This window comes from Rattus norvegicus, chromosome 4, assembly GCF_036323735.1.
Source record: "Rattus norvegicus strain BN/NHsdMcwi chromosome 4, GRCr8, whole genome shotgun sequence".
NCBI lineage: Eukaryota > Metazoa > Chordata > Mammalia > Rodentia > Muridae > Rattus > Rattus norvegicus.
Genome location: NC_086022.1, coordinates 130137463 through 130162182, shown reverse-complemented (window position 1 = coordinate 130162182; position 24720 = coordinate 130137463). Strand labels below are relative to the sequence as shown.

The 24720-nt window shown below is 40.5% G+C and overlaps 1 long non-coding RNA gene across 3 annotated transcripts in view; it reads left to right on the top strand.

The window, feature by feature from the left end:
• The window catches only part of LOC102549269 (uncharacterized), a 155279-nt gene extending 136598 nt beyond the window's left edge, over positions 1-18681 (top strand). The window contains exons 6-7 of one of the 3 annotated variants that reach the window (XR_010065888.1): positions 5360-6342; positions 16907-18681. This is a non-coding gene — a long non-coding RNA (uncharacterized LOC102549269). Of the gene's footprint in view, positions 1-5359; positions 6343-7080; positions 7331-16906 lie in introns of those variants that run through there. The other 2 variants (XR_010065887.1, XR_010065891.1) reach the window with 2 other exon arrangements.
• The last annotated feature ends 6039 nt before the right edge of the window (positions 18682-24720 follow it).

Below are 24720 nucleotides of genomic sequence, written 5' to 3'. Positions count from 1 at the left end.
ACACACACACACACACACACACACACACACACACACACACACAGAGAGAGAGAGAGAGAGAGAGAGAGAGACAGAGAGAGACAGAGAGAGAGACAGAGAGAGAGACAGAGAGAAAGTTGAAAAAAATTAAATACTGTCTAAATATATTAATAGTTTTAATGAATGGCTGTTTTTATATAATGTTATTATCACAGGTGTATTTTAAATAGCCCTTATAGTTTAGAATATACTGAATACTGAAATACAGACATCACAATAGAACCATAGGAGACAGAAAGAAGAAATGACACAAGAATTTCCTGATTTGACAACTAATGACTGTAGGTCATAAGGACGTGTGAATTGGTCAACCCATCCATCCTCTCCTTGCCTCAGTCTTCCATGATAAAATTTATATCATCCTATCCTGTGTTTTGTAGCTCAACCACTCTCCACCTTAATCTGTGACATGGGTATCTCACTGAAACTTGAACTCACAGTGATTCAGCCAGGCTGCCTGGCCAGCAAGCCCCAGGGATGCTTGTTTTATGTTTGTCAGTGCTGGCATTGCAGATATGCACCACCACACCCAGCTTGTTCTGTGGGCGCTGGGGATCCACGTGCTCCAGTGGCAAGCTGTCCTAGCTACTGAGGCAATCTCTGCACTCACTGAGTGACTTCACGTGTGTCCTTTCATTTACTTACTCTTGATATTAAGTGGCCAGAGTATAAGTATACAAAATAACTTCTCATCAGCATGCTGTTTCATTAAATCATTGGAAGAAAAATACGATCTAACAAGGAAGTTAGGATGGTTTTCTCCTAGTAATTAAGAGTATTTTAAAAAATAATGAGCAAAGGATCTTATCGAGGCCACCGGGCAAACGAATGATCAAGGTCTAAAAAGAGTCTATCATAATCTAAACCTCACTTACCAAATAGCATGTTATCGGCTATGTAAACATGGAACAGATTTGTATAAACTTATAGCTAACAAGGGAAAGAAATCTCGCATGGTCTCACAGTCTCTCCCACACCCATGCTATAGAGGTCACCGGGGCTAATTAAGCCCCATCTAAACACATGCACCACTAACTTCTACACAACAAGTGTAGCACATGTTAGATTCTATCTGAAAATGAATAGATTTTGAGATTTTATAAAACAGAGATGCTAAATCCCTTAACATGTAGTTAGCCTAAATTGCCAAAATGGTGTGTTTTGTTTGAAACACTGTGATTTGCCCAATCATTGACTGCCACTCCACTTTCTTCATGCAGCCAAACAGAAACCACGCCAAGCTTGTTAGGAATTATTTTGGAGAGTTGTTGTCCCACCAACATCTAAATTCCTTGTCTTTGCATCCTCTCAAACAAGACAAATAAGACAAGCAGTCCTCAGTTCCCATGGTTTCCAGTTGCTTTTCTAAGACTATTAAAGCCAAGGTGGATCCTAAAACTGAGAAAATGGTTCAGGGGTGGAAGTGGGGACAAGATGTGATCTTCAAGTGAATACTACATTAAAAAAGACATAGTCTACTCCTGTGAACTCTTGGCAGACATTTAAGGAGAAATTAAGAGTTCCCAATTACTCAAGAATTCCATAGTCTCTTATTATTTGTACATCCTGTTATATTACTAAATACCTACAGCTGTCAGAGATTATGAACTTGTATGAGACTGTAAAAGACCTTGACCTCAAGGAACTCATACGTATGTATGAGCATGGGAGCCTTAAAGGAAAGACACAAACACATTAAGGTGTGTAAAGTGCTGTATGCAGCTGATATTAAAGTGTTTTGTAGAAACATCAAGGGTGCCTCAGGCATATCCTTAGAGGCTGGGAAGTGTTTCTTATGAGTATATTGAAATGGGAAAAAATACTGCAGACCCTGGGAAAAATACTGTAGACATTGGGAGAAGACACAGCAGACCCTGGGGAAGACACTGCAGACACTGTGGGAAGATACTGCAGACATTGGGGTACCACAAATAACAAAGTTGGGAAATTTCATTCTCAAGGAGTCTGATTCAATCAATACGAAGGAACATCCAGGAAAACAAAATTTAAACAAGTTCCCAAGGGATTTGAATGTAAATGGCCAAGGGTTTTGAGAAGTTCAATGGCAGCATGATCTTTCTGACCAGCCCTCAATGTGATCAACCCACATACTTCTGAAAAGATTTTTTTCCAGTTTCTATGAAGCACCTTCCTTGGCACTATTTATATTGAGATCTTCAGTCACATTGTGTATGTGATTTAGGAGGCAGTTTAGAAGATGGACAAAGTAAAGAGAACACAGGGCTGTGGTCTATATGCAACATAGAACATAGGGTACATGGCATGAAGGAGACCTGCCTGGGTGGCAAGATGTTTACCTACAATCAGAACACCAGGAGAGTGGTACAAATATTTCCCCATAACTCTCCTGGACTGCATCTAGCTTCGGCAGGTTCTTGGCTACGGCCTCCAACAAATGGCAGGACATTTTAGTTGAGTTTCTTTATGCATAAAGATGCAAATTTAACTTGTCCTCCAATTAATTAATTAGTTAATTAATTATTCAGTTAATTAGCTAAAGCATTTATTAAATATGAGGACACTGTCTCTGGACCCGAGGATCATCAATGAGCAGAATGAAAGTCCTGAGCCCTCATGAAGAGTCCACAGATCAAAAAAGGTAGGTAGATTGCTTCACTGGGGCTCTGGACAAATTTTTACAAGCCGGGAAGCTCAAATAAATAAAAATCTAGACTTTTTTAGAAAAACGTAGAATCACAATGTCTACCAACCATTTCAGATAGTCTTTGAAAGCACTACCTCTTTTAACTTCCAGTGATCTCCAATATTGCTAGCTACTTTTATGTCAATTTGGTATAAGCTAAAATCATTTGGAAATTGAGAACTTCAACTAAGAGGTTGCCCCCACCAGACAGACCTGTGGACACTTTCCTGACCAATGATTGATGGGGCTGGGCGCAGTCCACTGGGTCCTGGATGCTATAAGAAAATGGTCTGAGAAAGCCACCAGGTAGAAGCCAATAAGTACCACTCCTCCATGCCTTCTGTTTTAATTCCTGCTTCCAAGTTCCTACCCTGAGTTCCTCCTCTGATTCGCTTCCATTATGGGTTGTGATGTAGAACTGTGAGCAAAATAAACACTTTACTCCCAAAGCTGTTTTAGGTCATGGTGCTTATCACAGCAATAAAAACCATGAAACACCAACAGTTCTGGGCATTCTTGGCTCTGTAGACACATGACTTCAATCTCTATCCACCAGCACATGTGTTCTTTTAATTTTCCTTATCTTATACAGACACCAGTTGTCAGTATAAGAATTAGAGTCTAGCCCTTTAAAATTTTTTTCCAGTATAGAACAGAGTTTATTCAAGGCATTGGAGGGGGAGTTAAGAGGGTAGTAGGGTCAGAGAAAGAGAGTAGAGAAGTAGAGGAGTAGAAGCCTGCTACAAGCTCTTGGAGAGAGAATGGGGAGGAGACTGGGGACAAAGGGGAAAGAAGGTAAAAGAGCAAGAGAGAACAAGAGACCTTATAGCCTATCTTAATCTAATCCTGCAGAAATTTTCTACTGACCAGTTTGTATCTTGGATGACTCTGTTTCCAAATATGCTTACATTTTCATTTATGTTAGATTGGAACTCCACAATTTTATTAAAATGGATACAATTCCATTTTTTACAATATACAATCTGACCAGGTTTATCTAATAGGTAATCCCAAGGGTCCTGACTTCTAGGAGGCACTCAGTAGAAGACAGTGCCTACTGGAGAAAGTATTGCTCAGATTGATAGATAGGGCCACTAATTAGCATGCTTAGCAAATGCAGAATAAGCACATTACATAATGGAAACCTGATCAAATACCTTCTCACAGAAAGAAGGACATCTCCACACAGCTGTGTCTCCCTGAGAATGTGTATGGGCTCTTTAAAAGTTAGGTGCTAAAAAAGCTTTCTTTTTCATAATTATGTATGGATTTTAACATGTATGAGAAGAACTCATCAACATCTGAAAGCCAGGACTTCACAAACATGATGGAGATGCCATTTTAAATAATTAGGGATTAGAGTGATTCAGTTGATGATAGAAAAATTGAGAGGAGAGTTAAGACACTGCCGTAATGCTTAGTGAGACAAGGTGTACTCTTCATTCTGTCAAACAAAGTGGCATGCTTGGCTGTATGTTTAACACAGATCCAATTTGCAAAATGGGCTTTGAGCGATTTCCCAACTGGGACGTTGAACTTACAGAAGACAGCATGTCTTACGCCAAACTCCTGCTAAGCAGATGACAGCTTCCTCAAATCTACAGGACTCCAGCCTAACTTCAGAACTTATCCAAAAATGACAAAACCCAAGAGTGCGTGGTGACTTAGGATGCACATACAGGTCAATGGGTTGGAGGTGAAAGTTCAGAAATGAACCCATACAAATAGGATGATACAGTATTCCAACAGGAAAGAAACATCTCTTCAGCAAGTGATATTAGGATAATTGGAAACTCCTTATGAAAAATGACAAGGCCAATAACATAGCTCATGGGTAAAGGCTCTTGTGTAAGTCCTTATACACTGAGCTACCTAACTGGTCTTATTTTATTGAAAATTACTCTCATGCTTTCCTTTAATTCCATAAGTGAATTTTCTTTAATTTTAATACATATATAAAATAGCTTACTTGAAGTCTTCATCTACTTAACATTTGGACTTCTCCATGGCCAGTTTCCATCAACTGCTCTCTTCCAGTATAGAGAGTATACTTTCCTGGTGATTTTTATTTTTACATTTCTCATATTTTTGATTGAAAATTAAACATTTTAAAAGTGGGAATGGCTCAGCTGGTAGAGCACTTGCCTGGAATGCAGGAAGCCCTGAGTTCCATCCCCAACACATCGACCAGGCAAGGCAGCATCTGCTTGCAGTTGTAGTCCTTGGGAGGTGGAGACAGGAGGATCAGAAGTGGAAGATCATCCTTGGCCACATATCAAATTTGATATTAGACTGAGCAGCATGAGACTGCTTGACTACAAAACAAGAAAGAAGAAAGCCTAGATATTTTAAATATAATATAGAAATAATAAAATTTAAACTTCCCCTTCCCAAGATTTGTTGTTAATGCTGATATTTTTTCCCTGACTATGGAAGTATTCACTGTATTCTTGACTGGATTGAGTCACCTAGGGAACATGTCTCTGGGTGTGTCTATGAGAGTGTTTCCAAAGAGGTTCAACTGAGGAGGGGAACCCTGTCCTGAATGTGGGTAGCATCATCATACAGGGACTGAGGCCCCAACTGATTAAAAGGGGGAGAAAGGACTAATTCAGATGGAAATCATCATTCGTCCCTTTAATTCTCTGATTGCAGACCTGGAAACCTGTCTCTGCTTCCTGCTGCCATGCCTTCCCCACCATTCAAACAGAGACCTGAAATTGACCCACCTGAAGTTGAATTCATCAGGTGTTTGAACACAGCAATGAGATAAGTAACTAATAGAGAAATCCAGAATAGAGAAGTGGGCTTATTTCTGTGTTAAATGTGATGATATGGTTCATGGGCTTTTAGAATTGATTTGTAGGAGAATTGTGAAAAATGTGGAAATGTAGGTAGGGAAGGTCTAGAGTGCTATAAGCAAAGCTTTATGACATGTTCTTCTTTGGAAAACTGGAACCCTGAGAGAAGAGTGGACAGGGGAAAACCTGCTCAAAAGGTTTCAGAGGAGAACAAGGACTCTCTTAGGCCCCTTGTGTTGTGTTTCTTGCAATGACTCTCACTGCTCTCTGCCTATGTTCTAAAACTTTGAGTTAGGGTGAAAGTCAAAAACAATAAATTAAATTGCTTGGTAGAGAAAATGGCACGGCAGCATACCGTCCACGCTGAGACATGGTTACTGCTCCATGCTCTATGTCAAATCTACAAGGGGTGGCCACAGAAATGTGGCTTCTAAAAGTACAGCCTGCTGATGAAAGGGGAGTGTGGGTGAGTTTAAAGTTTGTAGAGAGTGAGTGTAGAGAAATCAGCTGTTCCTGTGAATGTGATTCGTAGAACTGAAGAGCATCCTTGAGCTCTGCCATAGGGTGAAAGGAAAAAGAACCCAAACTGAGATGCCACAAATGGATTCTCGGGTTTAGCTGCCAAAGCTTTCAGAGGCCACTATAGCTGTGCTAAAAAAGAGGGCAAAGGATGCTAATATTCAAGCTAGCAACAGACATTGATAGTGCCATTTCTATACTTGCAGGCATGTAAAATCCAAGAATTTCAGAATCATGGAAGTTTGCATCAAGTTTCTGGAAAACCCTTTTGATCAAGTAATGTACAGCAGGTCCACATTCCATGCAAAGAGGCTTAAGGTGAGAAAGACAAGTCTGAACTGCAATGCAGATGCCAGGGTGCTTAAAATTTCAGAACAGGGATATCACTGTAGGCGCAGAGTGGAACCAGTCCCAAAGATACATTTGTTCTGCAGCTACAAGAACAGGAGTGGTGGGTTGCCCAAGGTTCTTTGATCCATATGATGCCACTAAAGCCCTACATACTTGTGTCTGAGGGTTTGGACCAGGTTAGGTATAATCTTTCTTGGTTGTACCTCTATTCCCATTTTGGCTTGAGAAAGTTTACTATGTGCCATTAGAAGTATACTTCCACTTTTCAGGGCGTGGGTCAAGAGACTGCCTTGAATCAGTCCCAGAAGAAGCTCAAGACTCTGGATTTTTGAACAGTATCAATTAAATCTCTTAAACAGTTGGAGACTCTTTCAGATAAGCTAAATGCATTCTGTGATGGAAGATGTCTGTGAGAATTTGAGGATCAGGAATTGACTGTTGTAATTGAAAGTGGTGTTTCTAAATGTTGATAAGGGGAGGACTTGTGATGGCCAGTCTTTACTGTTACCTTCACTGGGGTTGGAATCACTTGGAAGACACAGTTCTGAGTATATTTATGAAGGTATTTCCCAAGAGTGCTACCTGAGGGAAGACCCACACCGAAATGCTGGCAACAAAACCCCATCGGTTGGGGTCCCAGACATAGTAAATGGAAAACAGAAATCCATCTGAGCACCTTCATCTCTCTCTGCTTCCTTACTACAGACCCAATGTGACCAACTGCCACATGTTCCTGCTGCCATGATTTCTCTGGTGTGATAGACTGAATTTCCTCTAGCCATGAACTAAAGCAAAACATCCTTTCCTTCCTTCCTTCCTTCCTTCCTTCCTTCCTTCCTGCCTGCCTGCCTGCCTGCCTGCCTGCCTGCCTGCCTGCCTGCCTGCCTTCCTTCCTCCCTTCCTTAACTTTCTTTCATTGTGTATTTGGTCACAACAATAAGAGAAGTAACTTACATGCCTGCTTTTTGAGTTGTTTTGTAAAAATCTGTCTTCTCTTCTGGTTTGATTAATAGACAAGAATGTCACTTGATGACATATAAGTCAGATCAAATCAAGATACCTTTGCAAGCAGAGAGCACAGTTATCAACAATTAGACCTGTTTCCTAAAACATAAACTCCTAAAAGCAGTAGAACTCCCAGTCTCTTCCTAGCAGCTCCGTCTATATGTCACACACATCCTTGTCTCTCAGCTAGTCATAGAACCTAAGATCAAAGTTGAGTGCTTGGGACAGTCTCAGTCATTTCCAGAACATGTTAAGAGCTCTGAAAATGGACACAGCCCTTCACACATACATGGCCTTAAAGGCTCTAATATTTAATGAGAGTGCTTCAAAACCCAAATAAACTTTAAATTCCTCTTCTTTTCTTTTGAAGTCTTTTGGCTGGCCTATTATCACCATCATAGCTGAAGATTAGGCTCTAAATGTTTTTGCCGAATGTACTCTACAAAAAGAATTTCATTTGATGATATATAAGCCAGACCAAACCAAAATACTTTTGCAAGCAGAAGTCTTGCTAAGAACTACCAGATAGGTCAAATAAAAAGAATTCCCTGAAAGTGACTGTGGGGTACCCAATACCAACTGATACATCTGCAATGCAGCCCCTATACCTAAGATTCAAAGAAGATTGCACCAGAGAGGCAAAATGATTATGAAAGCCAGAGGTCTAGGATGCCTGGTGCCAGATTGTGTTCCCTAGACATGATAAAGAAGTTACCCTCATGAAATCTCAACAATATGGCTGCCTAAACACGAATACTGAGGATAGCTCTTGACATGCCAATATGGATGGGGAAAATTCACAAAGTCCTGCCCTTGGATGAAGAACTACAGACAGCCAATACCTGCTGAGAAGAGAATCAGTTTCCTCCAGGGATAAGATCCTACAAAGACTGCCTAGTCCCATGAGGTCAGCCCTGGCTACATGGACATATGAGCAAAGTTAAATGAACTCTGTGTGTGTGTGTGTGTGTGTGTGTGTGTGTGTGTGTGTGTGTGTGTGTGTGTGTGTTAGAGTTTTCTGGTAACAATAATAATTAAAAAGTAGATCATGAATTGGAGAGACCTTTAGAAAGTTGGTAATGGAGCAAAGTGATATAATAAATGCAATACTTTTTGCATGAAATTATTGCGAAAAATTAAATGTAAAAAAGTAAACTCTGTAGGAAGTAGACTAACATAGCTCCGCTTAGAGTTAACATCCTCTACGTGCCTAGTCTTCAGGATTGTTTAAGGTTTCAGGGCTATTACTAAGCTGGGGACTGCAGAGTGGGTAGAGCAAGTTAGAACATACAGACACTTACTCGGCTCTGACTAGTGTCTTTCCTTCTAGATTTCCACCTGTTTCTATGGAGGTGAACATCATCACTCTCTGTTGTAGTAAATAATATAAATGCTATGCTCTGTCCCTAGCGGTCTTTCTGCCCCTCTGCTGTGAACTCTGTTCACAATTCCAGAAGCCACCCTCTGTGGTTATAGTCACAATTCCCAGTAACCCGTTAAAATCAAAACTCAATAAGCTTGCAATTTATCAATCACATTTATATCAGTAAATTCAAACCCCACAACATATCCACACAATAAACTCAGAGCCAATTGATATTGAAATAAACTGCCCACTTAGTAAGACAAATTGTCCTGTAGTTATTTATCCCTTATATGATACTCATATCTACCTGTGACTGTTTAAAGCCACAGGGGGTGTGTCCTCCTTCTCCTCAATCTTCATTTCTTCTTTTTTTCTTCTCCTCTCTCTTCCCTGTCTCCAAAACTCTATGCCCACCTTACTTTTTTCACTGCCCAATCACAGGCCTTGCCTTATCTTGTGCCTGCCCTCACCTGCATATAGACATCAATCTACAACTCTTGGTGCTGGCCTTTATGTCGTCCTGTGTGCTTACATCTCTACATAAAGAAACATGTTACAGTCTAAGCTCAGATTCTTACCCTTTCTTGCTATGTTTTCCAATATAGAAATTTAAAAATCCAAAGGTTAGGGGAACTTATTTTGAGGACTATTATTGCACCAAAACAGTAAAAACAAAATAAAGTTGCTATTGCTTTATCTGAGCCATAAATGTCACTAACTGTAGATAATTGACAACTGTCTAAGTCCCCTGAGATCTTGATCCTGGGATGTCATCTATGATCGTTCCCTCATAGGTGCCCTACTTTCAAAATCTCTGGTATGCCATCTTATACCCTCCACCTTTGCATGAGAAAAACCAAGACCTCTTTGTGAACTCCAGCAGTCCTTGAATAACAGATTGCTAGAATGAAACACTGCCATAATCTATATAACAGAGGTAGCATCATCAGTTACTTCTACACCCTTTCCAGGCATGTTTGACTGGTCTCGCCCTGCCTTCCCAGAGTCAGGATTCTGCCCCGTCTCTGGAAGGCAAACCACTTCCTCTTGCCAGAAACTGCCAAGACCCTGCAGAAGCAACAGCTGACCTGGAGTGATTTTTATCCTCCACACACACAGGGACATAGTGATATGACTAGGTGAGGATCCCAGATTGGTAAATCTTCTGGTTTTATTTGAAGTCCCTTTGTTTAACTAGCATTACTATACTATCTTTCAAGGTCTTATAGAACAGATCTAGAGAATAATAATAATAATAATAATTATATCTCAATAGTTATTATTACATATAATAATAATCTAATTGATAGCATTAAGATAAAACTCATACCATGTTACTTTACTGCAATTAGCCCACAGAATAAGGTACAGTGTTTTGGTCCTGAGGCTCAATGGGCAGTTTGGAATAGGAGCCTCGTTCAAGCATAAGAATTGCTCACTAAATAGAAACTTAATGGTCTCAAACTTTGACAGTATAGGCTCACTTTAGGGAATGTGAGTGGCATTTATTACCTAAATATCTGTGAGTTTAAGATGCTTGAATATTTGTTGGTTTGTTTGTTTTTCCAATCTGGTAATTAAATGAACAGGATGGTTATGTTGGCTGTGTTTTAAACTACCATGTAAGGAAAGGCTTTTTCCCCCGCACCTCAACTAAGAACAGCCCCAGCATTTCCTAACTGCTCAATTTCAAGCTGCCAGAACACAAGGTCACTGGTACAAGTGGAGACAGCTCCAGTGGACACATTTTTCTCCCTCCAAGTGTGGCCTGAAACATCTGGCCTGGACAGAAAGTCATGGACACCTTGCTCATGGTAGCAGACAGATTCTGAACAATATGAGTCTGGGGATAGAAGCACACACACTGAAACCTCCTGACCACTTATTTCTATTCAAGAGAGATAAGGAAGTAATAACCTTGCTACTAATGTGAATTCCAAGGAGGGAACCAAATAAATTGCCTCTAGCCTCCATACACCACTATTAATCTATACAAATACTCGTCAATTAAATTAGATTACACTTGTAAAGTACCTGGCACTGGGGCCGGACAGTCAGGCTTCCTGTAAATCTTGGTGGCAATTAATAATATATCATCTTCTGAGCCACTTAGCAGGTTTTTGGCATTGCACTTAAAATTCTGACAGAAGAGATGACCTTGAGGCAAAGACACCAAACAGAGTGTTCTTTGTAAATATCTTGGGCTTCAGGCGTCAGTCCATGTGTGAAAGGTCAGGTGTTTCACTTCTGGACATTAGATGAGCAGTCTATGGGTGGGCTTGGGAGGAAGAGAGATGGGATGCCAGCATCGTGGAGGTGATGGATTAAAGGCATAGGATTAATGAAGGTGAAATGTGACACATCTGCCTTTTGCTTCCTCTGTGGACACTATGGACAGTCGGTAAACAACAAGCATTGGACTTGAAGCACCTTATGGCTCAAAGCAGTCCCATGCTGCCTACTCTGCTAATTTCCGCTTTAGGATGCATTTTAGAAAAATCGTCTTTATAGATGCATAGATTTGCTTTCTATGTTCAGAAACCACGCTGATTCACTTGGCAGTGTCTCCGTTGTTATTGCTTTGTTGTTCTTGCCCTGGGTTCAGCAGCTTGTAGTTATAGTCAACTCTGTCACCAAGGTAAGTCCGCTCAGCAAACATGTGAAGTGCTAAAAACAAAAACTCCTCCTGCTCTCTCCAGATAATTTGAAGATGCCTTGCCCTGATTGGCTGGAAGCTGCATTCATTATAAAAGGCATAAAATAATGACATTTGCAAGATAACATAAGAAAGCAATTGGGCATAACCGTAAGTTAAGTGGCCTTCATAATTTTTAAAAAAAATCCTATAATTAGAATTCAAAGGTACAGACTCTGCCAGCTACACACCCTTTGCCTTCCTCATTCGCGGTGATCTTTGCTTATATAGTTTATCTGACCAAAACATTGTCATTTTCTCTTCTTATACAAGTCATTAGTTAAAATATCCAAACTCCACACCATAGGCAGGGTCGTGCTTTGTAGACAGCTCTTGCCAGTTACTGTCATTCTGTGTCTCCTGTGACAGTGAGTGGATCTGGAGAGTAAGTGGTCCCAGATGTTCTCAGCAAAGCACATGTTCTGACTGGATTTTCCTAGAACCCTTTGAGGAAGAGGATTCCTCTTCATTCCATAGATGCTATCTGTTGGCTGTGCCACCATCCAAAAGGAAGAGATGACACAGTCACAGGGTTAAGAAATGATTAAGGAACAGACCTTCGAGCATTTGAGTATAATCATGCTCGAACTATGCAACAGGAGATTTTTAATTCATATTAAACAATGCCTTCTCTTTATAGTTATATGAAATAACAGATCCTTACTAGGAAAGGCAGTAGTAACACACAGTATGAGAAAAGTGCAGTTCCTCACTTAGAGAAGTGCCATTATTGTAAAAGATTCTAATGAGTGAATGGATCACCATTGGTTGCCAACATTGGAGAAATACAGTAGATGCAGGAGCCACCAGGAGCACCTGACCCAGCTTAGAGCAGCTTCCGGGGCAAGACTTCCCAAAAAGGCTGACATTGGATAAATTCCCTGTCAGCTATTCTCTAGGCCTCAATTCAAAGATGCTCTGCTTATAAATCACACTAGTACATAATGAATAATACTGTTGACACCTGGCCAGAGGGGCCGTCACTGAAACTGAAACTGTGACTTTTCCCTAAAATCCCCACCGGGCGGGTGAGATGTCATCCTTTCATTCTATTTTAATGGCTGAATTTGCATTATTCATAATTATTTTCTCAAAAACATAGATTATCCCAGCTGTTCAGCTGCCATAAAATATATATATATATATGTATGTATATATATGATTTCCAACCCCCCACCCACTCCCAATCAGAATTTTGGCCACAGCCCCAGTTGGTGCTGAGAGAGAACATATAAACTTTAAATACTATAGCAATCTAGGATAGAAGGGGAAAAATTAGAATCTGATAGTGTGGCAGAACCATACTAGGAAAGGAAAAAGAGCCCCCTGCAGGTGCCTGCATTCTCAATGTGATATATGCTGATGCAGCAATCCTAGGATAGGGTTAATAAACCCATCAAATGCCACAGGCTTATAAAATCTATTTGTGGTTCTTTTTCTAAGGGGAGAATAAACTGAGGGTTTGAGTTCTAGATGAAATATTAGTAACGTATCTAACGTATGAAGGACAGTATGCACTCCCATGTGATAAATACGGCCAAGGTTTTTGTAGATTTCTCAACCACAGGTTTTCAGATATTTTTCCCAACTCACAAAAGGTTTTGTGAGGATTTACATTGTCACAGGCTGCAGGTGTCCTAGGATAGTTATGAATGAGGCCCAACACATCTGTGGATGGTATCCTGTCTCAAGGTCAAAAGGCTAGACAACCTTTTGTGTCTAAGTCAGAATGCAATGCTGTCGGGATGTACTTTAACATGTCTGCACCGGGGCTAGTAAGGTGAGTAAGCAGATAAATGTGCCTGCCACCTGACTGTCCGAGCTGGACCACTGGAACCCACATGACTGAAGGTGAGAACCAACATCTATGCTGTGTACTCTCACCTTGATGAGTGTACAGGGCACATGGGCACCCACACACATAGAAAGTTTCAAAATCATTTTTAAATTTCTGTGTAAAGAATGACTTCAAACTGAAAATATTAGAGCATGAATTGTGCGAAAGTACTAAAGTTTACATACAGTTGTACAGTCTTTTTGACTGAGGTCATGTGTTGGTTGATCAGATTTGATGATGACTACCAGTGTACAAAACAACATCAATGACTGTTTCTTCCCTATATTTATACCCTGTGGGTCCTTTCTCACAATACATAAAATTGGCGAAAAATATCAATCACATATTGCCAAAATGATCCATTAATTTTTTTGATCATTATATGCTTTATTTTTTTTGCCCCTCTCCCAGTACCCTTCCTAGAGTTCTTCACCCCACCCTGTCACCTCAGAGAGGGTGCTACCACCACCACCCCCGGCATCCCGCTTCCCTGGGGCATCAAATCTCTACAGAACTAGGCATATCCTCTCCCACAAAAGGCAGGCAAGGCAGTACTCTGACACAAATGTACACGGGCCTAGGACCAGCCTGTGTATGCTCTTTGGTTGGTGGCTTCATAGTCTCTGATGGATTTCCCTCTGGAAGAATTCACTCTGAAGAATAAAAACCACCACCACATGAGGCCATTAGAGTTCCTTTGTGGAGAAGGTCAAGTGAAGAGTGAGATTTCTCAGCCACTTGTCAACCTTGTGTGTACCTCAGCCCACCTGAGCTGCAGATCCTACTAACACCCTGAGTGTAATATCCTGAAACTCCCAAACCCAAAGCACCAAGCTAACTACTATAGGGCAGCAGATGTCATTAAATCAAAGGTACCCATTATCATTTTAAGTCATTGTTGTGGGCTAATGTGTCTTCCAAAGACAGGTAAGTCACTAGTGAGATAAGCCAGTGGTTTCTCTAAAGTGGTTATTCGATAAAGGTATATTGTTCTAAATATCTGTCAATGCTGACTACTATTAAGGCAAGAGGCTGATAGTACTCGACAAGATGCTCCATGTCTATTCATGTACCCTGCATGTCTATCTGAACTGTGATCTTCAAAAAGTCGTGTCTATAAACATCTTTAAGTCTAGTCTTTCATCAGCATACCAGCTGGTAGGTCCTCAAACCAAATCATAAACACTGTGACAGCAACTTATGCCTCATTAGAATTCACCCTGTCTCTCAAGCAAATGTATTTAAGCAGAGTGGAGTCCTTCTAAATGTCAAGTACTGACCACAGAAACTGTGTCAGTCATATTCATTTCTGGTCAATCTTTCAGATGTCTACAGAAAATATTTCCTCCCATTTGAATTTTCCTTGCACAGGATGACTCATCCAGCACCAAATATTTCCAGTCAAACATGTCAAACCCCCTGACATCCTCACATTTTCCTCCTGTCTTGTTCTCATTTCTCTGAGAACTCTTACAGCCACTACCAGTCTTCAGGTCTACATACCTTGTATGTGTACCTGTGTGTCTGTGTCTGAGTGATTTGAATCTGGGTGCTTTCTGCTACAGCAACCTCTTTCCTTTCTCCATCAATCCCACAGTGCCTCACTTCATAAAAGTCAGGTTCACCTCATCCTTTTGATCTAGACATGCCATTTCTTGTGTATTTGTCACAACTGAGTTGATACAGAGACAGCCCATGGTAATTATTGGGAGGAAATCATCTTCCTCCGCTTTTGGCACATTTGATATTAGACATATCAAGTTAGTGAATAGTAAGCATTTCCCAAGCATACCCAGCTGTATCAGGAGCTGTCTCAAAAGTGTCAAGATGGGATAGCAGCAGCCCACCTTCTTGTGGCTGCGTCTGTGTTATTCATCCTGCTTCCTCTGCAATGGGACCCATCAAGAAGATGTGCTGATCTGCCTGGGAGATGACGTAAAAGGCCAACAAAGCCTAGTATGCAGAATATGAACAATATGTGTTTACCAAAAAAGCAGAGGCAAAATGTCCAAACCTGAGTACATCTTAAAAATGGAGGCACAGAAAAATGTGAGTCTGCCCAGCCTACCATGGCTCCTTAGAAAATATTCACTCCAGGAGTCCGTGTCTGACGATAGTCATCAATTCTGCTTTTTGTTCCCTTGGCTTGAAAAACCTTAAGGACTAGATGATATCTTTGTTGTGTTTACTGTATGATTTGGTGGTAACATAAATCCAGGAGAGCTAGACCTAAGGTCTCTTTATCTTTCTATTAAGAAAAAAAAGTTGCAGTGGGTCAAAGAGTAGGCGGTGGGTTTGGTAGCAAGAATATTAGAGTGACAATAAATAATATGACTTCCTCAAGAAGCCTACCCGCATTGTTTGTTTCATGCTGTACACACTGTACGAGCCTCAAGTAGAATTACTTCTGTAAATATCAGCCGAAGGAGGGACAAAAACCAGCACACAATGGCACTCGACTTTTAATTCCAGTGACAGCTAAAACACCATTAAACTGTACTTCAAGTCTTTGAAGTACTAGAAAGTTCAGTGAGAAAATAGCGTATGGCCACATATCCAATTTAATAGCTAATGCAGTTTCCTTGGTCTGTAGTTGAGAAGACATTCAAAGTACAAAGGGATGCCACTGGAAGCTTTAAAAACCCAAAGTAAAGGAGCCAGCCTTGCAGAGCAAGATAAAAGGAATGTGGAAGTCATCACAACCTCTTCCCACTTCACAGCCATTATCCAATCATATCAGACATTCTTTAGGGGTCAGAGAGACGATTGGTTCAGCATGTAAGCTATCTCCTAGTTTGCCTCTTCCTCTGCAGCCTATAAACACTTGTCTCAATTCTAGCACCTAATGTCCATGATCCCCAGCCCTCTTGTCTGTAAACATAAATGACAGCATTCTATCCCTCATAAAGTTCTAAGACAATTAAATACCCTGATGTGTTCATGGACACACTAAGCCATGCTCACAGTGGGGTGATAACTTTCCATGTTCAGTCCTAGCAGTGGTGTTTCCATTTAGGAAGACTATTAAAACAGCAGCACCCCAAAGGAACATGATCTCCAGCGCATAAATTCATTGTATGATGATTCTGAGGTTGATGTCTCAGAGGTCAAAGGAAGAGGAAAAAACTTGGTTGAACAGTCATCCCAGAATGTGAAACCTTCCCTTTCTGTCAATAATATCCACATGCTATATAGAACCTGACAAGACTGCAGGCGTGTGGCCCAAGGCCCATGACTAGGAGCATGTCGTTTATTTAAGCAGCTGTTTTCATTATCACTGAAGACATTTTACATTCCTCACCTTAGCTCTGCCTCCCAACTTTGACACTACATTATAAGGCGTTTGGCATGATAGATTCTAAGTTAAGGGAAACACAAAGAAACACATGAGGCACATGGATCCCCTTCATCATCTATCCTCCCCACTCAGCATATGTTTAGAGAATTAAGTGTACTTCTAGCTTATGGACTGCGTGTAGCATGAAACAAACCATGGAGGCAGCCTCTCAAGGTGCATCATGGGTTATTTTCCGCTAGTCATTCCCACGAACAACATGGAGAAGTGTTTTTATTCTTATCTGAAGTCAACCCATTGACATACCATGCCTATTCAACCTTGTAATTCCAGGTGGGACCCATCAAGCAGATCTACTGAACTACCTGGAAGATGAAGTAAAAGGCCAACAAATCCTAGTGTCACAGTGCAGGACAAGTAATACTGTGCTATCCTGTAATCCTCGTCTATGATCCACCTGTTGATCATCATACATTTGGTGCTTTCTTCACAGGACACACACACACACACACACACACACACACACACACACACACACACACAATGTATAACAAGAGAAATACAGGGGACTTACAAGTGATAATTTACTAGAGTATCAAAACCATGAGTAGTTGTGGGAACAAATAGCTTCAAGCATTTCCTTATCTGAAAAAGTCTAACAATTTTTTCTGCAAAATGATAGTTTAAATAGCCTGTTAAATCCATATTTCACAGTCAGGTTTACAAGTCTTTCTTATACAAGCTGAAACTTGAAGAATTAAGGGTTCTGGCTGTGGATATAGCCAAATCTTTTGTGGTGCTTAATCCATACATCATTTTTTTCCTGTATCCTGATAAAAGAAATTTTCACGTGGATAGTAAAAAGAGCTAGTATTTGTTGCATAGGAAGAAAAGTTTCCTGTTTTGGTAGGAAACCAGAGGCATGTGTTAATCGTTTCCATATAAGAACTAAAAGTACTTAACACATCCACTAGACATTGAGGAAGGAAGTGTGAATGGGTCATAAGCATGGACCAGTTGGGCAAATGCAGTCATTAGGTTACAGAGAGAATCAAAGTTCTTTTCAAGACCTAGAGAAAAACAAATGCCTAAGAGTTCACCTATAAATTATGTATTTCAGAGAAGACTCACTGTCAAGGTTTATCAAAAATCACATTTCTTGAAATCTACATGGACTACTCAATGTTTTGCTGGCTCAGTCCTCTAACAATCTGTAGAAAATATAAGCTGATAAATTCTATAATGCAAGAAGTTTTGGTGTTGTTTGTTTGTTTGTTTGTTTGTTTCTAACAGCCATTATTTAAGTTACCCTCTTTTGGCATCATTGTCCTTAGAATGCAGGACCCCCAAGCCAAATCTTGTTTACATCCTTTGAGCTTGATGGAAGCTCCATCTATGTGTTTATGACTCCAACTAGTCAGTTCCATCTATGGCTAGGAATTTAGTATCAAACATGTATAGCTATCTATACTTCATGTATCAGGTAGACATAAGCGGGATGGTGGGTAGTGTGCATTGGATGGAGTCTGCAGTCCTATGCTCATGGTTCATGTTTCTGGGTCCCAGGCAGTGACAGAATACCTCTGCCTGGGTATTCTGTTCAGGCATCCTCTGAACACCAGGCAAAGACAATGGGCTTAGAGCTTAACACCCTTTTAATTCCATAAGCTTTGATGCACTTAAATAATCAGAAACTTAGTGTCCTAGTCAGGAAAATGAGGATTGAAATGGCCCTTGAATATAAATATCCACAATATGCCACTATGGGCTACTAACTTATTTCTTTATGAAATTGGAATATTAAGTTTAAGAAAGTCCCTCATGTAGTAAGCTAATGCAGTTTTTATGTCAACTATGCATGACTATGAGCAAATTTCACAAAACAAGCTAGAGTAAATGAAGAAAGGAAATAGAAAACCAAAAGACAGAGAAGAATTATTTTTAAAAAATACATCAGGAATCTAGGGAAATAGCTCAGCTGGTAAAGTGTTTGCCAAGCAGTATAGACCTAATTTCTATCTGTAAAACCCACATAAAAAAGTTTGTCCTAGTAGAACAAGCTCACAATCCCAGAACTAAGAAGACAGAGACAGGAGGATCCCTGGGGTTGTGTCAGAGATTCAGCTAGATCTAATGGCAGGCAGAACAGGAGGGAGGGAGAGAGGGGGAAAGAAAAAGGAGAAAGGGAGAGAGCGTGAGAGAGAAGGAGACAGAGATTGAAAGATAGACACAGACAGAGAAACACACAGAGAGAAGTATACACACACATACACACACACACACACACACACACACACACAAAGAGAGAAACATACATACAGAGAGACAGAGATAGTCTCTGAAAAATGGCGCCTGAGGAATAAAAAGAGTTTGACTCATGGATTCCACAACACATGCAGCATACACAGGCAAAAACACATGCATTCATGCATACACACAAGAGCACTGCAAAATGTTAGAGATTGAGCCTAGAGAAACTAAAGATACTGAAGATTATTTATCTGAGAATTACCAGATTGCCTGTCATGTGGGGCAGGAAAGGGGGATCATTTGCTCTGGCATGGGTAACAAGTGTCACAAAGGTACATGAGATTTACTACTATACTGGTCACTAAGTGCTCTTTTGAAGTTGAAAGATATAAGTTGATAATTCTGGAACACCTGTTAGTCCTGAGATTATCCAGAGAACAAGCAATTTCTCCATTTAGGGCATTAAATTTGAAGCAAGCTTTACTGAATTTAAAATATTGACCAAGGATGAACTTTGATCAGGACCACTTCCTGAAATTTCCCAGCTGAGTGACCTCAAGGCATATATGTTGCCGGCACTTTTATGGACAAAACTCATAGGCCAGTGTACTTTCCCATGAGGCTTTGTTATTTACCAAGAACTACAACACCCAACATTCCAGGAAGTTATGTGGCACCTGGGTGGTTGAGGTTTATGAGTTAATTTTCGATATTACACACTCAGAGAAGAGAATCTCACCTAAAATCCTGCAGACAGGAGTCTATTTTGTTAGGAAAGACTTATAAATCTGAACTGACTGGCCCTGGTATCACTCAAGATTGTCTCCAGTTCCTCAGTGGCTTTAGTTAAGCACCTCAAATCTCAACACTCATTAGATGCAGGTGGAGAAGTTCCCTCTCTTCTTAGTGAAAGTAGTGGGGATTTGTTCAGTTAGGTTAAACCAAGCCTTCATTCAGGAGGGATTGTTTTTACATACTTATCCTTGTACCGTTATTTTTGTCAGAAAATCTAGAAAACTGAGAGAAATGGACTGTGTGAGAAACTAAGGCTTGTGGGAATTAATGATGGGAGCTCTATTAGCATCTCTATCCTGCTAGCAGTGCCTCTCTGTGTGGTCAGAGCATGAGGAAACATGAAACAAGGGAGAGGGCTGGGTATGGCAGAGCAAACTTACAACATGGCAACAAACAGCTAGAGCCATCGAGTGCTGCCTGGAAACACAGACATTATGACGCCATCACAAAGTGTTTCTGAACTTTAAGCTTCTGACCTGAAGATACATTTGACATTCTCTAATGCCAGTACCTCGTATAATCACAGATATGCACACTCTGATGAGAGGCTAAAACTCCAAAGGTATGCTTTCACTAAGTAATTGTCTAGAAAGAGGTACGAGATAGGCATTACTGCCATTTCTTCCCCTCATCTAAGGGCTTTGCCTAAAGAATTGATTCCATTGAAAACTTTTAGTCAGTGTATAAATCAAGGTCCCTTTTTATCAGGAAGTGAACTGAAAGAGGATCTACATGCTAACTTCGTTGAAATGGCTAGGGGTGGAAGAGTTTCCAGCAATGAAGGGCTTACACATCAGTAAAACATGGTTTTCCCATTAACATCCCTTCTTCTGGGTTGGGATCTCCGAGGCAGGACCTTTCCTTTTGGTGGTAGATGGTGTAGCAGACAGACCTTTTCTTTCACATTAGTTAAACCAAAGGTCCTTACATTGAGTGTCTTTGTTTACTTCTGCTACAGTGACTTCTCTTTTTTGAGCCAAGTTCACTGCTTGTCACTAGGGAGGTAGTCTGTGTTGATTTTCCTTGCCTGGGTCACTCAGCCTTCCTAAAGAGAAAAATGGATTAGACTGGAAAGTTGTCTTCCCAAACAAGTAGAGGTGTCTCATCAGGAAAAAGAAATAATAAGTTAAATACACATAGGACAAGAAAAGCCACAAATGGCCGGCAAGCTGCTTGATGATTTTACTGAATGTCCCCATCAGCTTTTGTCATCTTGAAACAAGCGAGGCTCATCTGGGAAGAAAATCCTCCACTGAGAAAATGCCTGCATCAGATTGCTGCTAACAATTTCCTTACTAATGATTCATGTGGAAGGGTTTAGCTAATGATGGGTGATATCACTCCTGTGTTGTTGGTCCTCTGGTATACAAGTGCAGGCTAAGCAAGTTATAGGGAGCAAGTCAGTGTGATGCTTTCCTTCATGGCCTCTGTATCAGTTCCTGCCTCTACTGCTGCTTAAGTTCCTGCTCTGGCTTTCTTTCATGATGCTGCAAGACAAAGTAAACCCTTTCTTCCCCAAGTTGCTTTGGGGCATCATGTTTCCTGACAGCAACAGAAACCTAATAAAGACAGTGACATACAGAAAAATTGCACCCTACTTCAATCCCAAGCATAGACTCCCAAGTTCTCCAGGAGACATTAGTTCTGTTTCCAGAGCACAGGTAACTGTCCAACTGCTAAAGCTCTTATCCAAAAGCCAAAGATCAAAAGTCTGCAGACTCCTGTCTCTCATCTATCTCCATAGACTTAAAAATACTAAATTAAGCATTTGCCTTCGTAATGACCAACTTTATGCAGCAAAATCAATTGTTCAATTGATCCTTTACAGTTAAAAACAAATCCAAACATCCAACCAGCCCTTTTCAGTCTAAGGTTTTTAAATTCTGAAGTAGTGTCTCCTTCATGAGAACATACATGCTTTTTCATCCCTTTTTTGTTTTGTTCTGTTCTACTCTTTCCGTATATGCTGTATGTTTTATATCTATGTGTACTGTGACATAATATCTTTGAATTCAACTTCATATTCTTTTGTTAGTCAAATAGAGATAATCATAAATTGTACATAGTTCTGTTAGCCCAACAAAGAGTCTCCAAATAGTTTCAGGTCATACATGGCCACCACCATGACAGTGAAGATGATTCCTCACCTTAATAAAATGTATAATTCACATTCTGGTAGGGGAGGCAGTCAAAGGTTTGTCTATTCCTCTGCAACTGTCCACCACAACCTGTGGCCATCACAATAAGCAGGCAACTTTTCAGAATACATTGTCTGGTCAAATGTTTCCAATGAATTAACAGAGGCAGAACAGGATCCAATGACCCAAAATCACAGATATCATAGAAGAGACATAAAATATTATAGATAATTTATTTAATAATCCAAGAATGATCTACCTATAACACATAGGTTCTATTTGTATTTTTGGAGTTGTAGAAGTAATATGACTGGCCTGGGCATACTCTTCATGAGTTTTGTAAGGGGCACCAGTAAGTAAAGGAGCAACTGACACTCATGTGAAATGAAATAGTGGGTGCCTAAAAAAAAAATCAGAAAAAGTTTCTGACCTCACAGTTAAAGGACTGCTCACTATAGGATGACAGCTTGATGAGAATCCCTAAGGAACTGGGGTATCCTTATCTTAGCAACCGGTGTGCAGGACAGGTTAAAAATGCATTCTGTAAACTCCAGCCAAGGACCTGATGCCAATCCACAAAGCACCAATCCTGTGTTCTTCATCTATGCAGCATGGGAAATTGGGGAAACTCTGCTCCATCTCAGGCATCCTTGGCTTCAGAGTAATGGTTCTATGAGGTTACTTCCCGTTCCTTCACAAGGGGAAAGCATAGTTCACAAACAAAGGTGACATTTGCCCAAATGAAAATTGTTAGTGAATAGATACTGTAGGGTAAACAGTCAACCAAACACAAATAGGCAGCTGCCATGAGCCAGCATAGGAAAGAGTATGAGACGCTGGTTAACCCTGTTGCAGGTGAATCATGTGAACAGGTAAAGTAGAAACACAATAGGAACCAGTGAATAAAGAAATACTGGAAAATTCAGTTAGCAAAGTCCTACAAGTTAAAATAATGATGAGATGGGGTGCCGTCTCCCACTCCTCAAATAAGGAAGGAAACTTCTGGACTCCTCTGAGTTGCTTGCAGTTGCTACGTTGAACAGTTTGGCAACAGATCAATACTTTTCAAAGGGCTCTAAGTCACTTCAGGTCTACATAACCAACCTCTGTAGAGATCCTTGTACCTGGCTTTAAGAAGACACTTCACTTCATTTGTGAATCTGCATCATAAACAAACTGCACATCTATCATTAGGGAAAAAAAGAATAATGTAAATTGTAAATGAAAGTACCTATGTGACTCATCATGGAGAGTTATCAAAACCCCAGTGCAGAGAGGAATACATTACAGATTGTTGCAGATGTCACAATGGAATATTTTCACACTCCATACAATACATGCATATGTATAACATAAAACATATTGAAACAGAGCCACAGGAGATGTTCAATGCTAAACTGAAAACATCCTGCCCAACCATAAGTGTGAGACAACATGTTGTCTCCAGGAGATGGACTCACTATACTATGCATCTTAGCACCTCCTTCCTTGGGTAATTTTGTTCAGCAAGTCTTACCAACTGTTTATCACTGCTGCTCAAACATCTAGTTATTCTCATACCACCCAGACACTTATTAGAAATGTGGAATCCAGGCCCTATCCCAGACCCATGAACTCAAAATCTGAAGAACATATATGTTCACTTTAAAATGTAGGAAGCATGGGTATGAAATTTAGCTACTCACAAGACCAACATTTTTGAAGACTCAGGTCCGAGCTCAAGTCTTGGCTCAACCATTAATGCCTTTGACCTTTGACAAAGTAAACTTGCTTACATAGGTCTCCACTTTCGTTTTCCTAGGTGAAAATAAATGTGACAGCCTATCTCTCAGGTGCTTGTAGGAATACACTGTCTACTAAGGAGATCTTGATACAGCCATGAGACTTGGACTTGGATGTTATTTTTGTTATTAATGCGAGTTTTGAAAGACATAAAATTACCAAAGTAGGACAGAAGAAAAGAGCATCTATTTGCAGGCATCATTAGGGAGAGAGGGAGGAGAGAAAATCAGAGGAGGAAGAGGAAGAGAGGGAAAGGGGATACACAGCATGAAAAGATGGGCATGTAGGAAAGGGCTGCATATCCATTCTGCTGTATTGTCTACTGCACTTGACTATTTCTTCATTTCTTAAAGACACAAAGTTTGCTGGTAGTAGTTGCTTGTTTGGGTATTTTGCATTTCATGCTTTATTATCTGATGTTTTGACGAGAAAACTCTATGTATATGCACCATGAAGGTTTTTTATAGTTTTGCAGATGGAATTTTCTATCTACTCCTTTTCAACTCCCAAAATATAACAGAGACAATGGGAAGCCCTATAACCTTTGGGGGGAGGGGTGCTGTCTCCTTCCTGCCTCCCATGATGCTCTCTGTCTTCACAGCATCCTGCTCACAGCAGGGTTTAAAATACTTGTTCTCTTACTGGAACCATCTCCAACTCTTACCTTGCTGCTGTGCACACTATAAAGGCAGTAAGAGGAACACTGAAAATAGCAATCCCAGGGCTATTGCTCTGCCTAAGGTCATTAATAACAGCTGTTTCACATATGCATAAAATCTCTGCCATTATAAATACTGGTTCATTATCACTTCACTGTAAATACTGGACCTTTAAATATTGCATCTTCATTACTTCAGTATCTTAGCTTTCCATTCTTTTATTTACTTTATATCCCACTTACTGCCCCTTCCCCCAGTCATCTTCTCCCACAGTCCCCAACCCGTAATCCCCTTCCATTTTCCTCAGAGAGAATGGGACCATCTTGGTATTCCCCCACCCTGGTATATCAAGACTTTATGGGGCTAGGTGCATCCTCTCCTACTGAGGCCAGTCAAGGCAGCCCACCTAGAAGAACATATTCCACAGACAGGCAATGACTTTTGGGATAGCCCCCATTCCAGTTGTTTGGGACCCACATGAAGACCAAGCTTCACATTTGTGGTATATGTTTGGGGAAGCCTA